The sequence below is a fragment of the Triticum urartu genome, chromosome 7A, assembly GCF_056163025.1.
Source record: "Triticum urartu cultivar PI428250 chromosome 7A, HENAU_Tu73, whole genome shotgun sequence".
Lineage (NCBI taxonomy): Eukaryota > Viridiplantae > Streptophyta > Magnoliopsida > Poales > Poaceae > Triticum > Triticum urartu.
In genome coordinates, this window is record NC_141879.1 from 649864054 (window position 1) to 649888087 (window position 24034).

At 46.6% G+C, this 24034-nt stretch overlaps 1 long non-coding RNA gene across 2 annotated transcripts; it reads left to right on the forward strand.

The window, feature by feature from the left end:
* The first annotated feature begins 15323 nt into the window (after positions 1 to 15323).
* Positions 15324 to 19665, forward strand: LOC125523962 (uncharacterized). Of its 2 annotated transcripts, XR_015611025.1 has the most exons (5): positions 15324 to 15822; positions 16049 to 16163; positions 16396 to 16459; positions 18799 to 18956; positions 19643 to 19664. It is a non-coding gene; the product is annotated as an uncharacterized LOC125523962 (long non-coding RNA). The 2 variants fall into 2 exon arrangements; XR_015611024.1 differs by having other exon boundaries at positions 15324 to 16163; positions 19643 to 19665.
* The last annotated feature ends 4369 nt before the right edge of the window (positions 19666 to 24034 follow it).

The following is a 24034-nucleotide window of genomic DNA, read 5'->3' on the forward strand; positions in this document are numbered from 1 at the left end:
AACTTTCATTTTCTGGATTTTTCCCTTGATTTCAAAGCCATTCTTTTCTTTGTTATTATGGAGTTTTTACCCCAAGTAAAAAGTTTCCAAATATATTATTGGACTTGTTTGCCGTTTCAAGAAAAAAAACATTTCTATTATCAGTGGAACTTATTTGCACAATCATTTCTCTCTGAGCTTTATTCCTAAAATGATTTTTCATTAGTTTTGGAGCTCTTTTGTTTGAACTACAACCACTTGATAAATTTATTTAAAATTCCAGCCAAAATTTGGAGATGTCATGTGATGTTTTTAAATCACTTTTATGCAAAAATATATTTCATTCATTTAATATTTTGAGCTCTACACCAAGTTTCCAAATCTGGTCCAGAGAGCAATTTTGCACTACAACCCCTTTAAATATTTCTTTCTAGCCTCCACCAAAATTATGGGATGCTCATAGGAGTATATTATGCAACTTTATGCAAAAAACCCTGGATGTTCTTTGAAATATTTGAGTGAATCAACTTCTTTTTCATTCCAGTCCAGCTTGGTGATTTGTATAGCAACCATCATTTAACTTGCCCTTTTAGCTATGATTCCTTTTCCTACTTATAGCCCATCCTGCAAAACCCTTAAGTCCAAGAGAGTGGACTCATTGGAGGATTTTTAGTGCATGCATTAGTGCTTTTTTGTTTCTGTCCAGAATTGGTTTTCCTATAAACTTGCACTAACAAGTTTGTGCTTTTGGCAAACTAACACTGCCACCCTCTCTATCACCTAAAGAGACACTGATCTAGAGGATTTGGCCATCCCAAGAATTCCCTAGATGCCCTTGGCATTTTATCAAACACCCTGTATGCATAGCCAGATTTGGCATGATTTCAAGTTTACATTGTGAACTTGATCCCCTGACCATACTGGCATGTCCACTGACCTCCTTGCAAGCCCTAGCCTAGACCTGCTAGTCCCCAGCTCCACCCAAGCCACCTATCATGCCCTGGTATTTCGCCAAACGCTTAGCATGCACACTCTGGGCGCGCCCAGAGCGCATGTTTTGCACGCGCGCGCACCGAGCTGCCGCGTCCCGTGCCGCCACCCCCGCGCACGTTCTAGCCCTTCCCCTCTCCTAGTCGACGCGCTCGACCCCTCCCACATCGCAGGGCTGCCCCTGGAGCTCCACAGTGCCGCCGTCAGGTCGGCCACGGCGGCTAGCGGGTGGCCGCAGCACGGCTCTGCCATGGACGGCGCCGCCCGAACCACACCAGCGCGCAAGCTCGCTCATGGAACAGCTCGATCTCATCCGCAAACGCGTCCTCTAGCGCACGTTGCCGCCACGTCACACTGCAACTACAGGACGGCGGCCGCCGACGATCTTATCCTTGGCCGCCGCGGAACCGCCATTGCTCGCCTATTTAAGGAGCCCCGAGCGCATCCAGTCCCTCAGGCAGCCTCACCCCATCCTTCCAGTGCCCCCTTGGCCAACAATCGAAGAGAGGAAGGTCATCTTCTTTGTCTCCGGCAACCACAGCTGCCGCTATTGTCTCGATCATACCGGCGCCCCCAGGGCCTCCCCCTCACCACTCTCTTCACCAGAAGCTTCCCCTCGATCTCGCGGAGCCACCCAACACCTCAACCCCGCTCGGGAACCACCGTAGCGCAAAGCCCCAACTCCCCCGAGGCCGCCGTCCACCACGAAGCTCGTCGCCGGTGACTCCCTTCGCCCCCACCACCCTAGCGACCACCGGGAGGACCGCCCCGGGGTGGCGGATGCATCCCGACCCTCCAGAGCCTGCGGGAAGCCACCGTTTGCCGGCATGGATCACCGGAGCCTCGCCTCTGTTCGGCCAGAGGAAGAAGGAGGTGGGGGCAACTGGTCAAACCTGACCAGTGGGCCCTCTGGACCCACTGTCAGTGACCAGCCCCACCACCACGTGCTTTAAGTGAAAGCGCAACGCCCCAGAGCACATCTTCCCTGCTAAGAAAGCGTATTCTCATCGAAACATTTTCCTTTTTCTGTTTAATTTTTTAAAAACAGAATTTGACCAAAACTTTGACCGGTTATAACTTTTAAAATATAAATCCAAATGACTTGATTCTTTCTCTGTTGTTTCTCAAATATTGTCTAGTTTATTTTCATATTTATTTCAAAATTTTCCAAACAACTTTTTTGTACTGTTTTTGAACTATGTGTTAATTTGAATATTTTCAAAAATAGGATTTGTTGGAGAGAGAAGAAAACTTTCAAAGTTTTGGAATGCACCCTGCCTCTCCCGTAACTTGAAGGCAAGCATTCTGAACCCTGGCATAATATATTTTGGGGATTGTTTGATATGGTTATAACACCACCTCAACATGAAGCATTAGTTATTTTTATGTGACGATATGATCATACGCTTTGAGTGCAAAAATGGAAATTTTTCTGTTGAAAATGGACATACTTGTGATAGCAATCACCCTCATATGCCTCTCATGCCTACCGGGAAGGATCCGGGAAAGCCACTGTCTTGGGTAGACATGAGCTTGTCCCTAACCCCTCGTCGAGACGGTCATGTCCGGTGGGGCAGGGGGAGGTATGATGAGCGGTGGTTCTGTCTGATGGATGTGAAATATAATTCTTGAGCTAACCATGCAGGAAATACTTAAGCCTCCCGAGTCAGCCGTAGATTGAGTCTTGTTCCAGTAACCCCCATACTTGTTTCGTGCTGCCACTTGCCCCTGCCGTAGGTAGGGTACGGTTCAGTAAGTTGTCAACCCCTGTCCTAGCACACACCGTACAGAGAGGCCATGGTGGAAGATACCGGTTGCAACCGGTAGGCATGCCACCTGGTCCGGGGGCATGGGTGTTTCCGGTTGGGACCGAGAGGGGGGCCACCCCTTAGAGCGCGCGATAGATATTTGATCCCATGCTACGCGAGGTTGTAGCCTCCCCACTTAGAGTTTTGCTTAACAGGCGTCATGGGTGATTCCAGACACGAGTAAAGTTAAGCTGGTGTGTGAAAGTCAAGCGTGTTTTCGAGTAAAAGACCGTAGACGGAATTAGTTCCGATGAACTAAAGAAATCCATTACTTGTGGGTAAAGAGTACACCCTCTGCAGAGATATTATACCTATTCGAATAGCCGTGTCCATGGTTAAGGACTACAGTCTGGGATGGGTCAAGTGTTGGTCTTAGTGTCGCACTGGTAGAAAAAGGGCCAGTTGTCCCGGTTCGTAAGGGCCTTTTGTCCCGGTTCTGGAACCGGGACTAAAGGGTCGGTACTAATGCCCTGTCCCTTTAGTCCCGGTTCAATCGAGAACCGGGACAGATGGGCCTCCACGTGGCCTGTGCGCGGAGCCCAGGCAAGAGACCCTTTGGTCCCGGTTGGTGGCACCAACCGGGACCAATAGGCATCCACGCGTCAGCATTTCTGTGGTTGGGGTTTTTGTTTTTTTTTGAAAGGGTGGGGTTTGGGGGTTTTGGGGGGTTAATTTAGGTGTTTCATATATTGTGTTAGCTAGCTATAATTAATAGAGAGAAGTGTCCTCTCTTATGTCCGTGCTTGGTCGACGCTACGTACTATACATACGTATAGAGAGGACTAGACACGCTAGCTAGTAAGCAAACGAAGGAAACAGAAGATCGTCATGAACATCTATGCATACAGAGAGAAGTGATATTGACCACCTCTCCTTCTCCGAGAGATTGGTCGAACAACAAGTTCTCGTATATCTATCCGACACTGCCGGCTACATATATACAATAATTATCTCTTAAAAATATAATCATACGGACTCAGGGTCCACATAGTATTCTCCGTCTTCAGGGATCACATGGTCAAGAAAGAATGCCGCCAATTCCTCTTGAATTGCTCGCATGCGAGCTGGTGCTAGGAGTTCATCCCGCTTCTGAAACATCTAATTTAAAGAAGGGGGTCAATACATATATATATATATATATATGAATGAATGAAACTCAACACAAATGATGGTAATAAAATAAAATTGTGAATGTTGTTATTTACATACTTCATATTGTTCATCAGTGTAGCCCCGCTCACAGGTCGTGTGGCGGATGGACTCACAAACGTAGTCTCCACAGAAATCATTCCCTTGTTCCTGCCACAACCACTTTACAAGAAATAGAGGTCAATCAAACTGATAAGCAAGAATGTCAAATGGTATTGATGAAACTGGCGCTTGAATGACTAGTAGATGCGCGGAACATGCTACTATAGTACTTACTTTCGGGTGTCTAAATTGCAGCTCCTTCGGCAGTCCCGGAGCTTTTCTGGTGAATTTTCTCCAAACCCTGCCGGACAAAGAAAACAATTACTTGATATATCAGGAAATGAACAAAGTTGCTGATATGGTGGATAATGATCGATTTAACTTACTTCTCGAGTATTTGAGTCAAGTCTGCATAGTCTTGGGGATCTTTTCATCTTGAGTCTAAGACGGTTACTAGTCCCTGCTCAAGCTTAATCTCTAGGAGAATATAGTGGAAACTGCACACGCATGCATAACTCATCAATTACATTACTATAACCTTGACTAATATATAAGGGAAACCGAATACGCACAAGACAGTAACACTCACTTGAAGTTGTAAGGAAAGAGTATTATATCTTTGTTTTCATTTATTACCAACGATCATAGCAAGTTGGCCTCGGTAGCTGCGGCATGAAATTTAACCTGAGTTGCATCTATGAGATATGTGTTAATGAACCCAATATCACCGACTTTTCTTTTCTTCAATTCGGCGATCTTCAATCTGCATAATATAGTGAGGATGATTATAAATACATGCAATGAAAGAGCTGAGCTATATAGAGAGACTTAATGACAGAAGTAGTACTACTTATAGACAGTAGTAGGCGACCGTTGTTTTATCGAGGGCCAATTGATTGAAAAACTAATAGAACTCCTCAAATGGAACAGGCAACAGTTCAATTCCAATGAGGTCATACTCCTTTTTTACTTTCACATACAAAGTACTCCTCCCCCCAGAGTCTCTGCAGATTTTCAAGTACCAATCATGCAATCTTCACATCATCGTTGATAGAGATCTTTCATCTTTGACGAGAGGCTTCTCGTACTCGTATCTTTATATCTGCACCTCCATGGGTTCATAATGTACATCGTCGAGCAGGTAATCTGCAAGACTGCTATAACCGGGCACCATCCTCGGATCATTAGCGATGTTGTGGCTAGGCACCTTGAGCTGGGGGCATGATTGCTTCGCTTGTTCGCCGAGCTAGGCAATTTGTTTCCCAGCTCGTCGTTCTTTCAGCCTTTGATCACTGACAGTACTTCCCGACCGCTCCGCTTCGGCAAATTACTTTCCAATAATGTGCTCATAGTTTCCTTTCGGCGGAGACTTGGGTGGTTTTGTCAGGGCAGCCAGAGTGTGCTTCGCTTTCACCGGATCTACCTTCTCCTCCTGAAGTGGATGTCTCTTTGCTTTCAACCCTTGTGTCGGTGTCAAAACCGGCGGATCTCGGGTAGTGGGTCCCGAACTGTGCGTCTAGGCCGGATGGTAACAGGAGGCAGGGAACACGATGTTTTACCCAGGTTCGGGCCCTCTTGATGGAGGTAAAACCCTACGTCCTGCTTGATTAATATTGATGATATGGGTAGTACAAGAGTAGATCTACCACGAGATCAAGGAGGCTAAACCCTAGAAGCTAGCCTATGGTATGATTGTTGTATATGGAGTTGATTGCCTACGGACTACAACCCTCCGGTTTATATAGACACCGGATAGGGTTAGGGTTACACAGAGTCGGTTACAATGGTAGGAGATCTTGAATATCCGCATCGCCAAGCTTGCCTTCCACGCCAAGGAAAGTCCCATCCGGACACGGGACGAAGTCTTCAATCTTGTATCTTCATAGTCCAGGAGTCCGGCTGAAGGTATAGTCCGGCTACCCGAACACCCCCTAATCCAGGACTCCCTCAGTAGCCCCTGAACCAGGCTTCAATGACGATGAGTCCGGCGCGCAAATTGTCTTCGGCATTGCAAGGCGGGTTCCTCCTCCAAGTCCTTCATAGAAGATTGTAAACAGCAAGAGTAGTGTCCGGCTCTGCAAAAATAAGCTTCCACATATTGCCATAGAGAGAATAATATTAACACAAATCAAATCTGCTGACGTATTCCGCAATGCGTCATCACACTACAGCCAAGTCCTTCACTCGAATCGTTTTCACTCTTCCACCTCAGCGTGTTTTGCGAGGCGGTTTCCTTGGCACGTCTTGTCAAAGGAGAGATCGTGTGCCCCCCTTTTACGGGATTCTCATCAATACGGACGTGGGTAACCCAATCGTTCCCGTTAGCATGTTTTCTTGATTAAAGGCGAGTCCCAAACGGTTACGGGGAGGGCTCCTGGTATTCAACCTTTTATAAAGGGACCAGGGCCTTACTCCTTTTCTCCAATCCCAAAACAAGTTCGCCCGTCGCCTCGAGTTCCAACCCCCTAGGCTTCAGATTCTGGGCGCCTCAGACCTTCGACAATGTCCTGTTCCGACCTTCAAGGCTGATGGATGCCCTCCTCCGTCACGGAGGAGGATGTGCTAAAGTTGAGAGAGGCTAAGTTCTTGACCGCCAAAATTTCGCATAGGTTGCCTGCTCAAAGGCAGGCTATTCCCAGTCCCCAGCCCGGCGAGAGCGTAGTGTTCATGTCTCACTTCCTTCGGGGGTTAGGCTTCCCGATGGATCCCTTCGTGAGGGGGCTGCTATTTTATTACCGGCTGGAATTTCATGACTTAGCTCCGGAGTCCATCCTCCACATTTCCTCATTCATCATTGTGTGCGAAGCGTTCCTCCGTGTTACTCCTCACTTCGGATTATGGCTCAAGACTTTTGGAGTGGAGCCGAAGATGATCGAGGGACGGCACGCAGAGTGCGGAGGCACTGTCATAAGTAAGAATGTTGATGCTCCATGGCCCGAGGGCTCCTTTCAAGAGGAGCTCGGCTTGTGGCAACGAGAATGGTTCTATATCACCGCTCCCAGGAGCGCCAAGTGGGCGGCGCCTCCTGCCTTTCGCTCGGGTCCCCCATCACGGCTAGCGTCATGGGTCAACAAAGGATTAGATTGGGGGTTATCCAAGGACGTGCCCTTGTTGCAGGGCCGCATCAGGGATCTCTTAGAAAGAGACCTCAACCTGGTCAAGGTGACGCAGTTCATGCTGATTCGCCGAACACTGCCCGGCAAACGTCGCTCCCTTCGTCTGTGGGAGTTTAATCCGGAGGGACCACGAGCTCTCCATCATTTTATGGGCGCAATGCCCGTGGAGATGTATAAACTGTTCTTCGGATCACAAATGATGTGTCCGGATTTGACCGAGGACGTAGGCCTAAGCTGCAATCGCCCGGATACCGAAGTAAGTAACCTTGTGCCCGGACCTACTATCCATATAATCATCATAAACTTGCCCCTAAAGGAGCTGTCCTTTTAAACAGGAGTGGATAGCGAAGTCAAAGCTGATCAGGTGTCCGGCTCCCCTTCCCGAAACCAGGCCGGATCCCGTGCTTGTCAGGATGTTGAAGATAATGCCTTTGGAGGGAAGTAAGGGGAAGGACAAGGGAACTATGGCCTCCTCGAAGGAGGCTGCTCCGAAGGGAGGAACCGACAATTCCTCTCCCAAGGGGAAGAAGAGGGCCGCCTCTAACGACTCGGAGACCATGGCCCTGAAGCGGGGGAGAAAATCCTCATCAGAGGGTCCGACGCCAGGGAGTTCCTCGGCCGAACTACGCCCTCAAAGGGATCAGCCCTCCAGCGAGCCGTAAGTAGAGAGAGGTTTTCCTTTTGAGGGATGAGAGAAATCCTTGATTTATATCTGAGAAGATTAACCGAAATTTTACCTTGTAGCTCGGACCTCAGCCCTTCTCAGCAGAGCTCGTCTTCGGAGGATCTTCTTCCGGAGATGATGGAGAGCGGGATGCCTCCCCCTGCCGTACCGCCTAGCGAGGCGGGCGACCCTGAGGTCTCGTCGCGGAGGGTTTCTCTGAATTCAGCAGGGGAGGAAGATAGCTATGTGGCTCCCCAAGGCTCTCCGCGTCCGGCCTTCGAAAGAGGCCATAGGACAAGTCCGGCACCGTCTGGTGCTCGGCCGGAGGAGCTAAAGATTCTGCTGGGGCGAGCTTCCATCTCAGAGGAGCACCGTGCATTGATGGGCACGGTGATTGAAAGGATTTCATCCGCAGAAAGCGGATTGCATGAGGCCGTCAAAAGTTTACTGATGGGTTTTGAGGTACGTTAGATAATGTACACTTTTGTCAGTTGCGCATAAGTAAGGTGCGCCCTATGTAGATAGTAGCCCCTGAGACTCTGCGCGTTGTCAAGAAATGACGGCGCGCAGAGGATCATAATCCCAGGTCTAAGATGTCGCCTTTGAATGTAGGTGGCGAGGTGTCCGGAATCAAGCCGAACTGATGATGTGGCCGAACTAAAGCGGCAACTGGACGTGGCAGATGCCGACATCACGCTTGTCAACAAGCGTCTTGATGAGGCTCAAGGTATGTAATTCTTCGGGCGGCATCAGGTAAGAGGAGCTTCATGCCAGTGTCTTACAATGTGTGTGCTCGACGCAGATGGTACGGCCGCCGTGGAGAATCTTAGGGCAGAACTTGCCCGAGCTAAGAAGCAAGCCAGAAAAAGCGATGCGGCTGCCGAGAAGGCCCTTGAAGAGCTGAGAGCCGAACAGGCTGCTCATTGCTGAAGCAAGGAGGAGATGGCCGAGATGGCCGAAAAGTTAAAAAGCGCTACCGACCGTTGCAGACTTCTTGAAAAAGAAGACCAGGCGAAACAGACGGACTTAGAGAAAGCCGTTGCCAATGCCAAGGACGCGCGCTCTGCGATGAGAGCTGCGAAGGAGGAGCTGCGTCAGGCCGAACAGATTGCGGCTGGAAAGCTCTTTATGCTGCGAAGGAAATTTTGTGATCCGAAGTTTGCTCCGTTGGACCGGATGTGGAGTGTGGAGGATACCTATCTGGACTTGGCAGCGAGTGTTGTTGATGCGACCAAACACTTTCTGGTCGCAGTTTCACAATCCAGAGCATCCACTGGCAGTGGATGGTCGTTTGGCTCAATGGGCCTAACTGAATAGGTTGTCTGGACTCGCCATGAAGTACGTCATGGGTCACCTGTGGCCGAGGAGATCAGAGCCGAAGAGTTATTTAAGCTTGGTGCAGCAATTCCTTGACGCGGTGCCGCGTATAAATGCAATGAAGAGGTCAGCATGCATAGAGGGCGCTAGGATGGCTCTTGCCCATGTTAAGACATACTGGGCAGAGATGGAGACCACCGTTGTTGCGTCCCGAGATTCGGACAAAAGCCGAGTACCCTCCGAGCACTATTTTCAGGAAGTTCTTGAAGGCGCTCGTGTAATAGAGACGCAGTGCCCGAAAGATGCTATGTTATGATAGCATATGTATTTATAAAGTAATATTTTGATAAACTGTAGTGGCCTTTTTTATACTTGTGCCTCCAAGTATTGGGAACACCTCCTGTGCGGCCATTTTAAGATATATATATATATATATATATATAGAATCTGAAAGATGGCAGTCGTTGGCTTCAGCCCCCACGCACATAGTGCGGGGGTGCTCGCAGAAGACGCATTTTCACACTTAACCCAAGTCTTGGTCCCACAAAGGAGGTGATAGCGCAGCGGGCCAGGCAACCGGACTATAATGCTTTAACACTTTCACTTAGCCATAGGAGTTTGACAATGAGACTCTTTAGGTAGCTCCTTGGTGGCAATTGCGCTCGTCCGAATTCGGGGCGCATATGTGCCTGACCGGGAAGCGGCCCTTCGTTAAAGCGGAGGAATCCGATAGATTCCGATAGGTCATCGAGTGGCTGACCAGTCTCACGCTACATCATGACAGTCAGTTTTCGGCTTTCTCTACTGAGGTGCTCGCCCGGCCGAACCGGGGGCACAATCGCAGTAGTTCTCCTGGTGCTACCTTAGCCGATAGAGCGGAATGTAAGGTAGCTGAACTCAGGAGCCGGGCAACCCAACATTTGACCAAAGACATGATTCGGAGCTGATGCATATAATGCCAAAACTCGCGATGCCGAACACTCCCTAAGGTGTTCGGTCTTTATGAGTGCGGGCGAAACAACACTCTTTATTAAAAAAGCCCCTACTGTCCAGGTACGTGCAAAAATTCTGACGTGACCACATGCCAAGATGCCAGCCTCCTCCTTGGTTATATCAGAAAGAAAAAAACCAGGGGATGTGTAGCAACAAGAGACAGTAAAAAAGGTTTACGCAGGGTCTTAATCTAAAAAGAATCCTTTAGGACGGGTCCCTACTGCACGTCTGCGCCTATGTCTCCGTTGTGCCGTGTCCTGGACGGGCGCCGCACGACGTTCATCTGTAAAAAGAGGAACTGAGTTGAAAATGGGTCGTGCCAAAAAAGTTTAAAATAAGCAAAGTATAAAGTAAGATATATAAGATTGAGCTTTATTGTCTCTTATTGTATATGCGTGGAGCCCCTAGTGCGGGGGTATATGGCTTCTAGGCCTGCATCAATGATGATTTTGCACCGAACTCGTCCATCTGCGTTCGTGATCTTGAATGACCTATTTCGAAGTTTCTTTTGGCCCGTGAGGCCATTTTGCTGTGGGGCTGTCAAAGCGGCCGCACAGTCCTCCGCTTGGGGAGGCGCACTTTAGTGCTTCCCCTTCAAAGAGATGATGCCTCGTGGACCGGGCATCTTAAGCGTAAGAGATGCATAATGCGGTATTGCGTTAAAGCGAGCGAAAGCTTCGCGTCCCAGTAGTGCTTGAAAGCGACTTGAGAACGGGACGATATGGAAGGTCAGCTTTTCGCGGCGGAGGTTATCGGCAGAGCCGAATATGACTTCGAGCCGGAGAAAACCCATACAATGGGTGTCCGGACCAGGTATTACCCCTTGAAAGGAGGTTTTGCTACGGCGGATTCTTGCTGGGTTTATTCCCATGTGCTGGATTGTATCCTGATATATCAGGTTTAGTCCACTGCCGCCGTCCATAAGGACATTTGAAAACTGGAGTCCACCAATTATTGGATCGAGTATCAAGGCAGTCCAGCCTACATTCTTGATATTCCTAGAATAATCTAGCTGATCGAAGATGATCGGTTTTGACAACCAGTGGCAGGACCCTTTGGGCCGTGTGGTGCGTACCTTTACGGGCGCCGCACGTTTTGTTATGTGAAGTGAGTTCACTGTTTTTACCTCTTGTGGGAAGTTCTTTTGTTTCCTGGTGCTCTGCTTTTGGGGTTCGTCCTCGTCTTCGCTTGGTGTGTCGAGCCCCTTGTGTTCGGCATTGAGTCTGCCGGATTGTTTGAAAACCCAACTGTCTCTGTGGGTATGGTTAGCAGGCTTCCCGGGAGTACTGTGTATCTGACATATCCTATCCAGGATTTTACTTAGGTTGGATGGATCGTCCCTGTTATCCTGGGGGGCGATTTTTCCTGATTTTGTCGTGAGCCTTTGAATCTGGCATTGACTGTCGTGCTCTTCCAACTTTTGTCCTTAGTCCAGCGACGGTCCTTGTTGCGTCGCGGTTTTCCGTTTCCATCCCTAGTTTCGGATGTACTTGGGTCGTTGGGGCTGCACCTTGCCAACCAGCTGTCCTCCCCTGCACAAAAGCGGGTCATGAGGCTTGTTAGTCCGGCCATTGTTCTTGGCTTTTCTTGGCCGAGGTGTCTGGCGAGCCATTCGTCTCGGACATTATGCCTGAAAGCTGCTAAGGCTTCGGCGTCTGGACAATCGACTATCCGATTCTTTTTAGTGAGGAATCTATTCCAGAACTGCCGAGCTGATTCTCCGGGTTATTGAGTTATGTGACTAAGATCGTCTGCATCCGGAGGGCGGACATAGGTCCCTTGAAAGTTTGCTCGGAAAGCATCCTCGAGCTCTTCCCAGCTTCCAATTGTGTTTTCGGGAAGGCTTTTAAGCCAATGCCGGGCTGGCCCTTTAAGCTTAAGGGATAGATATTTTATGGCGTGGAGATCATCTCCTCTAGCCATGTGTATGCGGAGGATATAATCCTCGATCCAGACTCCAGGGTCTGTTGTTCCATCATATGCCTCTATGTTTACGGGTTTGAATCCCTCTGGGAATTCATAGTCCAGGACCTCATCGGTGAAACATAGGGGGTGTGCGGCGCCCCTGTATTTGGGTGTGCCGGATTCTGATGATGGCTTCATAGCGTTGCTTATGAGAGCTTGCTTTCTTGGCCCATAAATGGACCTGACTGGGCCATTATGCGAATCCTTAGGTGGGTCGCATGCCGATTTAGGTGCGGCGCCGCTTGCCGCTTTATGGGGTCGTCTATCCGACTGTGTGGCTTTTTCATTTTTTGAATGCGAGGGCTCTAGGGCCTCTTTGTCGAATTGAGGCAGTAGCTTTCTTTTCGGATAGCTTTTAGTGCGGTGATTGTCGCCGTACTTATATGTGGTGTTGATTATTTTGCTCCATCTAATCCGGAGTGCGTCTTCCGCTGTTTTTAGCTTCCGCTTCGGCTTCTTTAGGCTGCGTGCAGTTGCAACGAGCCTCTCGTGGAGGTTCTTCTGCTCCATAGGTTTATTCGGCGTGAGGTCGTCCGGAATGCCGTTTTCGCCGGAGGAGGGATGTTCGGTTTCTCTATCCGTGTTGCCCTGTTCGGACGGTTGCTCTAAGGCCTGCTCGTCATCTACTGGCTTGTCCTGCTCTATGGCTGGGTTTTTGTTGAGGCGGGGCTTGGGTCGGCGTTTATGACGATGCTTTGATTGCTTTTCGGGGGGTCGATCTCTCGTCCCATCCCCTTTTTCCTCATTGTCGCTTCCTTTAGGGGTATCCACCATGTACACATCGTGAGATGAGGTGGCTGTCCAATGCCCTATGGGTGTTGGTTCGTCGGTATCTCCTACATCGTCATCCATGCTGTCGATGTCTCTGGAGTCGAAGTTGAGGACGTCGTTTAAATTGTCGACAGTGGCTACCAAGTGGGTGGTGGGTGGGCTTTGAATTTCTTCATCGTCCGTATCCCATCCTCGCTGACCGTAGTTCGGCCAGGGCTCTCCTGATAAGGAGAGAGTCTTGAGAGAGTTCAGGATATCGCCACAAGGCGAGTGCTGAAAGATGTCTGCGGCGGTGAACTCCATTATCGGCACCCAATCGGATTCGATTGGCAGGGGCGCGGAGGGTACGGAGTCCGGGGAGGAGTCTGGATCCTCGGGGTCACGGGTCGTGCAGAGTGCGGGGCTAGCATTCGACTCGATCACTTTCGGGATCGCAGCCCCCAAGGTGACGTCCAGCCGTTCATCCTCAATTGGTGCAATAGGCTCCGAGTTAGGGGTCGGAGCCGATGCGTGTGCGGCCTCCAGGACACCGTCCGGGGGCAGAGCTAGATCATGCCCCTCGAGATAATGTGGCACGCTTGGCCGTGGCTCGAGCCCGTCGAAGATCAAGTCTCCGCGGATGTCAGACGTGTAGTTTAAGCTTCCAAACCTGACTTGATGGCCAGGGGCGTAGCTTTCGATCTGCTCCAAGTGGCTGAGCGAATTGGCCTGCAGAGCGAAGCCACCGAAGACGAAGATCTGTCCGGGGAGAAAAGTCTCACCCTGCACCGTATCGTTGTTGATGATCAAAGGAGCCATCGGGCCTAAAGGCGACGACACAGAGGAACTCTCAATGAAAGCACCAATGTCGGTGTCAAAACCGACGGATCTCGGGTAGTGGGTCCCGAACTGTGCGTCTAGGCCGGATGGTAACAGGAGGCAGGGAACACGATGTTTTACCCAGGTTCGGGCCCTCTTGATGGAGGTAAAACCCTACGTCCTGCTTGATTAATATTGATGATATGGGTAGTACAAGAGTAGATCTACCACGAGATCAAGGAGGCTAAACCCTAGAAGCTAGCCTATGGTATGATTGTTGTATATGGAGTTGATTGCCTACGGACTACAACCCTCCGGTTTATATAGACACCGGATAGGGTTAGGGTTACACAGAGTCGGTTACAATGGTAGGAGATCTTGAATATCCGCATCGCCAAGCTTGCCTTCCACGCCAAGGAAAGTCCCATCCGGACACGGGACGAAGTCTTCAATCTTGTATCTTCATAGTCCAGGAGTCCGGCTGAAGGTATGGTCCGGCTACCCGAACACCCCCTAATCCAGGACTCCCTCACCTTGAAACCAGTCATCCACTTCGGTTCATGCGATCTAGGCGTTCTCCTCCGAGGTCCTCTCATATGGTAACTTCTCTGGAGTCTTCAGAGAAGGACCGAATCTGTATGTCCTCCCGCCTCTGGCTGTACTGCTAGACGCCGGCCGAGCAGATGGAGCGGTTGTCTTCTTTACTTGCTTACGACGTGGAGGAGAAGGACTACGACGCGCCGGAGCAGCCAGAGCGGCGGCAGGTCTCTTCCGCCATTGCTGACGAGGCGGAGAAGGAGGAGGCTGGCTGCTCGGGCGCGTCGGCGCAGGCGGAGTGCCGCCACGCGCTGGAGAAGGAGCCGGTCGAGTGCCCTGATTGCCACTCGCCGGAGGAGGAGGCGGTGGAGGAGGCGGAGTGCCCTGACTCGCCGGAGGAGGAGGCCGTGGAGGAGGCGGAGTGCCCTGACTTGCCGGAGGAGGAGGAGGAGGCGGAGGTGTCCAGTTTGGAAGGTTGATGAGCTCCTTCCGCCATAGGCATGGAGTCTTCAGAGCAGACCCCAGCCTAGTCTCCCCTTCACCGGTAGGATGGTCGAGCTGGAGGTCCTCAAATCCCTCCGTTATTTCATCCACCATCACCCTAGCATATCCTTCTGAAATCGGCCGGCAGTGAAAAGTTGTGCTGGGTTCAGTAGGATAAACAGAGCCAACAGCCGCCTTGACCTTCAAATTCAACCATTGCGTCATAAGGTGGCAATTTTGAGACTCCGTGATAGTATCTACGGGATAGCTGGCAGGAGCCGTCAAGGCATGCTCCGGCTGAAGCAGCTCGATGGAAGCCACGCTGCTTCTCCGCTGAGATGGCGGGGTAGCTTCGGGGGAAGCTTCGGCAGTACGTTTGCTGCGATTTGCTTCTCGTTCCTCTCACTACACCACGCACCAGAATTCCCTACCGATGTGTGTTGGCAAAAGTCAGTATTGCTGGCCGACTATCGGTCGGGAAAACTTATAACGGATCATCGGTCGGGAAAACCTGTATATAACGACCGATTGTCGGTCGGGAATGCTAAAATATATAGCAACGAACTGTCGGTCGGCAATAACCTTATACGCAACTAATGGTCGGTCGACAAACAATTCCCGACCAACTGAGGGTAGCTAAAATGGGCCGGCCCAAATATGTGCGCGCGTGTACAGAATTTCTAGTGCCAACATTTGGCTCAGCCCGCGAAGCCTCCCCCATTTTTCTTTTCCTTCACCCCGAACCTCACGCTCCAAACCTTATCCCCTTTCTCCAGATCCACAACACACACCGCCGCCCTAGGTGCCCTCTCCGGCCGGCCGCGGCGCTACGTGTCCAGCGAGGCTGCCACCACTCTATTCCCCTCTTCCTCCCACCCCTCCATCGTTATCCCCACATGGCCGCCATTTTCCCACGCCTAGGTGGGCTTGTGTCGGCGCTGCCATCACACAGGTGCCAACGGCGGTGCTTTTTGTTCTTACGCAAGCGCCCGGTGATGCCACCTCTCACCTCTCTCTCATGGCTCCACCGCCCCAACCCAGACCAGCTAGATCTATGTGGGACAACGTCCCTTCACTCCCAGTGGTCAGGTCCAAGGCACCCATCCCCTGCTTCCTCTGCTTCGGGTGATTAGGAGCTTGGTGGTAGGTGCCCCAGTCTCTCCCCACTTTAGGATAACAGGAGCTAGCCATACATGGCAGAAACAACATCGTAAGTTCTGTGTGTGTGTGTGTTTAGATTCCAACTCCCACCGGTGGACCAGATTTTTTTTACTTGGTTGTAAGTTTAATCTCTTTTCAAAACAAATTTGTGCTGCTTTTGTTCATGGAAGAAGAAGTCCTTGAAGCAGTAGAATTCAAACCCTAACATTCTATCACTATCATTGTTTGCATTCTAGGGTTGTTAGCAGATTGAGTTTGAAAATTATTTTTTGCAGGGGAAATGAATCTTTAGTATGTTTGGGCAAAAAGGCCACCGGAAGATGTCCATAAGTCATATGCATGCATCACATCGACTTGGTGCTTCTACTATTTACTCTCTGAAGATCCTCTGTAAGTATGCATGTGTGATAGCAAGCAATGTTGGATGCCCTCACTGTTTAATTCTGATTGGCATATATGACTATGTGCTTGTCTAGTAAATACATCTCCAGTTTTCTATTAATTCTTTGGTACAAACGGAATACATGTAGCACTTTGTAAATGTTTCCTTGTGAAAATATCATACTGTAACATTATGTTCTATTTAGTTGCAAGAAGTAATACTTGGTTTCAACTTTGAAAGATCACAAGAATTCTTCTATGGGGCGTCTGAACAAAAGGGGCATCTTCGTCATCCCGTCACTAAGGTAATTTCGGTCACTTATCTGAACAAAAGGGACTCTGATCTCTTAATGAAATTGGGGGGGGGGGGGGGGGGGGGACAATTGGGGGATCCTTTTATTGGAAAAGATAATCTATTCCCATGGGGGTTGGTTTCTCGTTGATGAAGTGAAACATGCTACTCTCAAATCAGAGAGCAGGAAACTACAGGCTTAGTTGATATTGGACCTTTATCTTGTTCTTTTTTCATATGGCGAAAAAGAGAGTTCATATTTTTCATATGGCCATGTTATCTTATAGAACAAAAATAGGGATATGTTGCATTCGACTTTTATGTCGTCATTCTTCCATGATGGTTCGCCTACTGTTAATATCTTGGTTCTCCAACTGAACCATTCTTGCAAGCAATCGCAATTGGTGAAATAATTTTCATCACTTACTTTTTAGAATTTTATATTTACAAGAAGATTTACTGGTTACAAAGATTAAATAGACAAACCTCTTTTTCAGCAATCCATTTTAGATCCCACTGAGACAAAATAGAAGTGGGCGACCGCTACTGTGTATATGGTTGACATGAATGCTACTGAAATTTTTGAGTTATTGTGGTATTCCTAATAACTTAAAGTTGTTGTATAGATTAACTGAACCATAGTACTCTTGAATGAAAGAGCAAGAAGTTGGGAGTTACTAATTTCTTGTAGAGTAATAGTTCTTTTATATGCAACTATTCAGTTGACTTGTGAAGAAATAGCTAATTAATGTCATGCTTGAATAACTGGGCTGTTCTCATGACCTTAAGGGTGCATTTGGATGCAAAGTATTTTTGCAGTTCTCTGAAAATACTGTGGTTTCTGAAAAACCTTTGCTATTAAATACTTTGAGGTGTTTGTATAAAATAAATACTATAGTTTCAGATATCAAGGTATCTGTCATACTGTGGTTTTTTACGGTATCTAAAAAAGTGGTCAGGACCTCTTTTTTCTAAACCAGACTGAGAGAATTTGTTGCCTCGTCTACGTCCAAATATGATCAAATGCAATTGCCACCTCCGATTCCTCTATCTATCTCTTTTCAACAGAGTGCTCCTGATTATTAGGCATTTCAGGTTTGGTTGTTAGTTTGTCTACAGAGACGACGCACATGTTTGGACCAGTTGTACGCAGCAAGCTAAAGCTAGCTACACAATCGATTCTAAGCACATATAGGCGCACGTACACGCATATTTTTTTTGCCCCAGGTAGCTAGGTGGGGATTTGACGTGCATGACATGATGCATGGATTGCGCGCCGTTTCTACATGCAGATCAGCTCCATGAGTATAGTTGAGCAAGGCACAGCTAGTCAAAACATCACTTGCCAAACTCATCGATGGTTTTGTCAAAACTGAGGAAAACTATGGTTTTCAAAATCTGAAGTATTCATTGCCCATGCATTCAAAAACTGAGGTTTTGGATTACTATGATTTTTCAAAAACAGTGCAAAGCTATCCATATAAAGCTGTCATGCTTGTATAAGTGGGCAGTACACAAAGCTGCTGCTATGACGTTAACCGTCCAAATCTAATGGAAAAATTATGTTGTGCTAGTGTGTATACTATATTGGAACATAATGCATGGTTGACATACATGCTATTGGCATCATTTAGCTGTTATGGTGTTCCTAATAGCTGAAAACTGTTGGAAAGATGAACTAACTAAACCAAATTACTGTCAAACTGGAGAACAAGAAATTGGGAGATAGTTTCCTGTAGAGTAATAGTTCCTGTATGTGCAGCAATTCAGTTGCCTTGTGAAGTAATAGTTGATGCCATGCTTGTAAGTGGGCTGGTGTCATCACCTTAACAGTGCAAAGCTATGCACGTAACATTCGCATTTTTTTAGTTTCCCTTCAGCAATTACGGGTGAATTTTTCAGCACTAAATTGTATTTGGCTGAGTATATCAATATCCAAACTTGTTTGTGTCGCTTTCACTGTTTTGTTAGCCTTTGTTCACATCTTCTGTTTTGGGTACTATATATGTTACTTGACCTGACTGGACACTTATTTATGATTAGAAATGATATTGTTATGTTTGTTGTTGATTTCCTTAAGAAACAAAGGAGTTGCTGCTAGAATTGGAACATTTCCTGGACTTGTGTTATTAATGTAGTATGACCATCTTTATTTCCAACGACATATACTATTAGCAGATGTTTGAATTCATATTTGTTTTATACAAAATAAAAACTTTTCATATAGTATTGTTTTATTGGTGAAGTAAATATTAAAATAATTATATCGAGGAGAAACTAAAAGAATTCTAGATCTTGATGAATGTATACCTCGGTTTGTGAGGATCTGAAGAAACCCTTTTTCCGTTGCAGGTAGTGGAGCAAGATTTCTTATATCTGGGTGAGGGCATCAATTAATCTTGGGACTAGGAATCTCATCACTGCAATATATAGCTACCACATTGGACCAGGCGCGTTTATCTTGAGCGTAGCTAGATGGAAAAACATCTTTCCTGAGCTGGCATGTGAAGGTAACTTGATCCATCCTATTTATTTTTCGAAATTTAAAGTCAAAATAAGGGATGTATTCACCAGCTAGTCAATATCCTTTCAGGAAGAATAATACAAAAAATTCTGCTTTGCACACATCTGCTATGGAAAGTACATCATCATTAAGCCTAGTTACTTGAGTTGTCTTAGTAAGATCTACAAATTTGTATAGTAAGTCTGTACAGTTGTAGCCCTTGAAAATCAAATTAAATAGCTAGATAAGCATTGCTCATTAGTTGTCAGATGCCAAAAAGTGAAAATGACCTCAATGAGATGTTAACAATACTACAAATGCAGAAAAATGAATGATTTATATAATGCATAATTAATAATTGTATAAACACAAATAGATGCTTCAAACGCGTCTACTACCTCAAGATCATGCGTGCTGCAGTTTTTTTTGATATGCCAATAGAGTAATTTATCTTATTTTTAATCAGAAGAAACAAAAGCCTTTGCTGACCTAAGAACTCCTTATGGAGATGTTGAGCCGGCTGGGGTGATCTCAGCCGAGGATCAATGTTAGTGTTAACACATGGCTATTGAATTCTCTGTATTTATTACTATTTGTATTTTTGAGAATGTGCTGATCCTTATGTTGGAATTTTGCTACTGTAGTCTAGTTTCTAATAGTGTATTATAATTGAGAATTGTTTAAATTTTGTAGGAAGGAAACAAAAGGATGACACTCACACGGAACCAATGAAGCCAACAATCTACGTCAACTAGATGTTTTAGATTTCATTTTGTACAACTGATGTCTCATCCTTGCATCTTTTACCTGTCCTTTTGTGAACCTGATGTATGGTGTCTCGGTGGTTGTGTTTAGAACAGACTAAAGTGTATGTATGTGACAAATGGTTAATGGAATAAAAAAATGTTTGGTGCACCTGATGTGAGCCTGATGTATGGTGTCTTTGTGATTATACTTAGAACACATGAACTATATGTATGTAACAAACAATAGCATACTTTAAATAAAGTTGTGGTTGGTTAAACAAAATGTTGATGAACTATTGGTCGGCAAAGAAAAGCCCTATCTGATTGTTGGTCGGCAAAATAAACCCTATCTCACAGTCGGTTGGGAAAGGCTAACACCAGGCCCAACAGAATGTTGGTCGGGAAAGGCCCATGGTTGCCCCAACAAACTGTTGGTCGGGAAAGGCCCATGGCAGGCCCAACAGACTGTTGGTCGGGAAAGATATTCCATGGCCGTCAAGCAGTTGGTCGGGAAAGCTATGTCGGTCAGGAAAAGGTTTTCCCGTTTGGACTTTCCCCAACAGACATTGTCGGTCGGCAATAGTCTTTACCGTACGACTGTCTGTTGGAGAAACTTGTATTCCCGACCAACGTGTCTGTCGGAGATGTAGTGTTGTGGTGTAGTGTCTATCGCTTGTACCCTTGCTTGCAGCGCCTGCATTTGGATCTGCTACACTTTTTTCCTCCTCTCATGGGATTTGTAACCGCCTGCGTTCGGAAACCCAACCTTCCACGGAATGGAGCCTGGCGTGTCTCGTGTCCGTCCAGGGTGCTCAGGATTCCCGAGGGCCATTGTGAGCTCGTCGTTCTCTTTGTCTGGAAAGAACGTCCCTTGCTGCGCTGCTTCGATATAGTGCTGAAGCTTCCTGACTGGTATGTCCATTTGATCGTTCGTCCAAATGCACTTCCCTGTTATAGGGTCCAAGGTTCCGCCAGCCCCGAAGAACCAAGTCCGGCAACGGTCTGGCCAGTTAATTGTCTCTGGTTCGATCCCTTTATCAACCAGATCATTCTCAGTCTTGGCCCACCAACCGGGACCAAAGGCCTTGTGCGGCTGCTGCGTCAAAAGTTTAGTCCCACCTCGCTAGTTGAGAGGGGTGCGCAGTGGTTTATAAGCCCCACTGCCGCACCACTCTCGAGCTCCTCTCCATTGCAGGCTTACGGGCCTAATTGTCACTGCTATGCCTGTGGGCCTACTAGGCCTCCTGCGGGTCTGAATCCTGGCCCTTGGATGGGTTTCTAGTCGTATTCAGGCCGTGGGGGCCCAGTAGGTGGCATTTTTTTGGTTTTTTGTTGCTTTATTTATTTTCTTTTGTTTTTTGCTTTATTTTTTAATTCCTTATGCTTTTAGTTTTAGGAAAATTATAAACTTTTTGTTAATGCCATTAGTTTTCAAATTTGAAAACACTTTTTTTGTTTTCTTTGTTGCTTTATTTATTTTATTTTATTTCTACTTACAACAAAATACTTATTGTTGCTATTTTTTCCAGTTTTTTTGTTTTGTTTTCTGCATTATTTATTTTCTTTTGTTTTTTGCTATATTTTTTTATTCTTTTTGCTTTTAGTTTTAGAAAAATTATAAACTTTCTGTTAGTGCCATTAGTTTTCAAATTTGAAAACACTTTTTTAGTTTTTTTGTTTTCTTTGTTGCTTTATTTATTTTATTTTGTGATTAACTTTACTATAAAAATAGTTTTTTCCTGTTTTTTTGATTTGTTTTTTGCATTATTTATTTTCTTTTATTTTTTGCTTTAATTTTTAATTCTGTTTGCTTTTAGGTTAGCAAAATTATAAACTTTCTGTTAGTGCCATTAGTTTTAGAAAAATTATAAACTTTCTGTTGGTGCCATTAGTTTTCAAATTTGAATAGTTAAAATTTGAATTCTTTGAAAATTGTTTGAATCACAAGTTTGTGATTAACTTACTAAAAAAATGAGAATAGATGCGCTTATAGAGAAAATTAAACCTAAATTCCTAGTAAATTCCTATGAATTTTAGAGAAATTCACTATGAATTTAGGTTAAACTTTTCTCTATTAGGGCATCTATTTTCACTTTGAGAGGAGCTCAACAAGGCAGAGAGGGAAGGGCTTATAAACCGGTGTGAGCCCCCTTCGGTTGACGAGGTGGGACTAAACTCTGCTCGCAACGAGGACCAACCCATTAGTCCCGGTTTGTGGCACAAACCGGGACTAATGGTCATGGGCCAGGGGCGAGGAGCAAAATTATAAACTTTCTGTTAGTGCCATTAGTTTTAGAAAGTTGAAAGTTGAAAGTTGACATGGGCCAGGGACTAATGGTCATGGTATTACGAGGGCCGAACCATAAGACATGAAAGCATTTCAAATGAACTATGAAAAAGTTGAAAGTTGGCATGGTATCATAATTTCACCCACATAGCATGTGCATGTACAAAACGGACAATGGTAGCATGTTCGTGTGTTACAAAGTTGGCATGGTATCATCATAATAGTTGCGGGAGAAAGTCTTCACTTTTTCTTCGCTTGTGTCATTTGCTTATTGCACCGTAACCATGGATAATATTCATTGTTTATCAGGATGCTTGGGTCAGCCTTGACATTGAAGGGAGGAATTTCATGAAACTTTTGATAATCTTCAGACATGTCTGTCTTGCCGTCCACTCCCAGGATGTCCCTTTTTCCTGAAAGAACTATGTGTCGCTTTGGCTCATCGTATGATGTATTCGCTTCCTTATCTTTTCTTTTTCTCGGTTTGGTAGACATGTCCTTCACATAGATAACCTGTGCCACATCATTGGCTAGGATGAATGGTTCGTCAGTGTACCCAAGATTTTTCAGATCCACTGTTGTCATTCCGTACTGTGGGTCTACCTGTACCCCGCCGCCTAACAGATTGACCCATTTGCACTTAAACAAAGGGACCTTAAAATCAGGTCCGTAGTCAAGTTCCCATATGTCCACTATGTAACCATAATATGTGTCCTTTTCGCTCTCGGTTGCTGCATCAAAGTGGACACCACTGTTTTGATTGGTGCTCTTTTGATCTTGGGCGATCGTGTAAAATGTATTCCCATTTATCTCGTATCCTTTGTAAGTCAATACAGTCAAAGATGGTCCCCTGGACAACAAGTACAACTCATCACAAACAGTGTTGTCACCTCTGAGACGTGTTTCCAACCAACTGCTGAAAGTCCTGATGTGCTCACATGTAATCTAGTCATCGCACCGCTCCGGGTGTTTGGAGCGCAGACTGTTCTTGTGTTCATCGACATACGGGGTCACCAAGGTAGAGTTCTGTAGAACTGTGTAGTTTGCTTGAGACCAAGAATATCCGTCCCTGCATATTATTGAGTCTCTTCCAAGAGTGGCTTTTCCAGTCAGTCTCCCCTCATACCGCGATTTAGGGAGACCTATCTTCTTAAGGCCAGGAATGAAGTCAACACAAAACCCGATAACATCCTCTGTTTGATGGCCCATGGAGATGCTTCCTTCTGGCCTAGCGCGGTTACGGACATATTTCTTTAGGACTCCCATGAACCTCTCAAAGGGGAACATATTGTGTAGAAATACGGGCCCCAGGATGACAATCTCGTCGACTAGATGAACTAGGACGTGCGTCATGATATTGAAGAAGGATGGTGGGAACACCAGCTCGAAACTGACAAGACATTGCGCCACATCACTCCTTAGCCTTGGTACGATTTCTGGATCGATCACCTTCTGAGAGATTGCATTGACGAATGCACATAGCTTCACAATGGCTAATCGGACGTTTTCCAGTAGAAGCCCCCTCAATGCAACCGGAAGCAGTTGCGTCATAATCACGTGGCAGTCATGAGACTTTAGGTTCTGAAACTTTTTCTCTGGCATATTTATTATTCCCTTTATATTCGACGAGAAGCCATTTGTGACCTTCATACTGAGCAGGCATTCAAAGAAGATTTCTTTCTCTTCTTTCGTAAGAGCGTAGCTGGCAGGACCTTTATACTGCTTCGGAGGCATGCCAACTTTTTCATGCAAACATTGCAGGACCTCCCGTGCCTCAGGTGTATCTTTTGTCTTCCCATACACGCCCAAGAAGCCTAGCAGGTTCACACAAAGGTTCTTCATCATGTGCATCACGTCGATTGAGGAGCGGACCTCTAGGTCTTTCCACTAGGGTAGGTCCCAAAATATAGATTTCTTCTTCCACATGGGTGCGTGTCCCTCAGCGTCATTCGGAACAGCTAGTCCACCGGGACCCTTTCCAAAGATTACGTAGTGTAAATCATTGACCATAGCAAGCACGTGATCACCGGTGCGCATGTCGGGCTTCTTCCG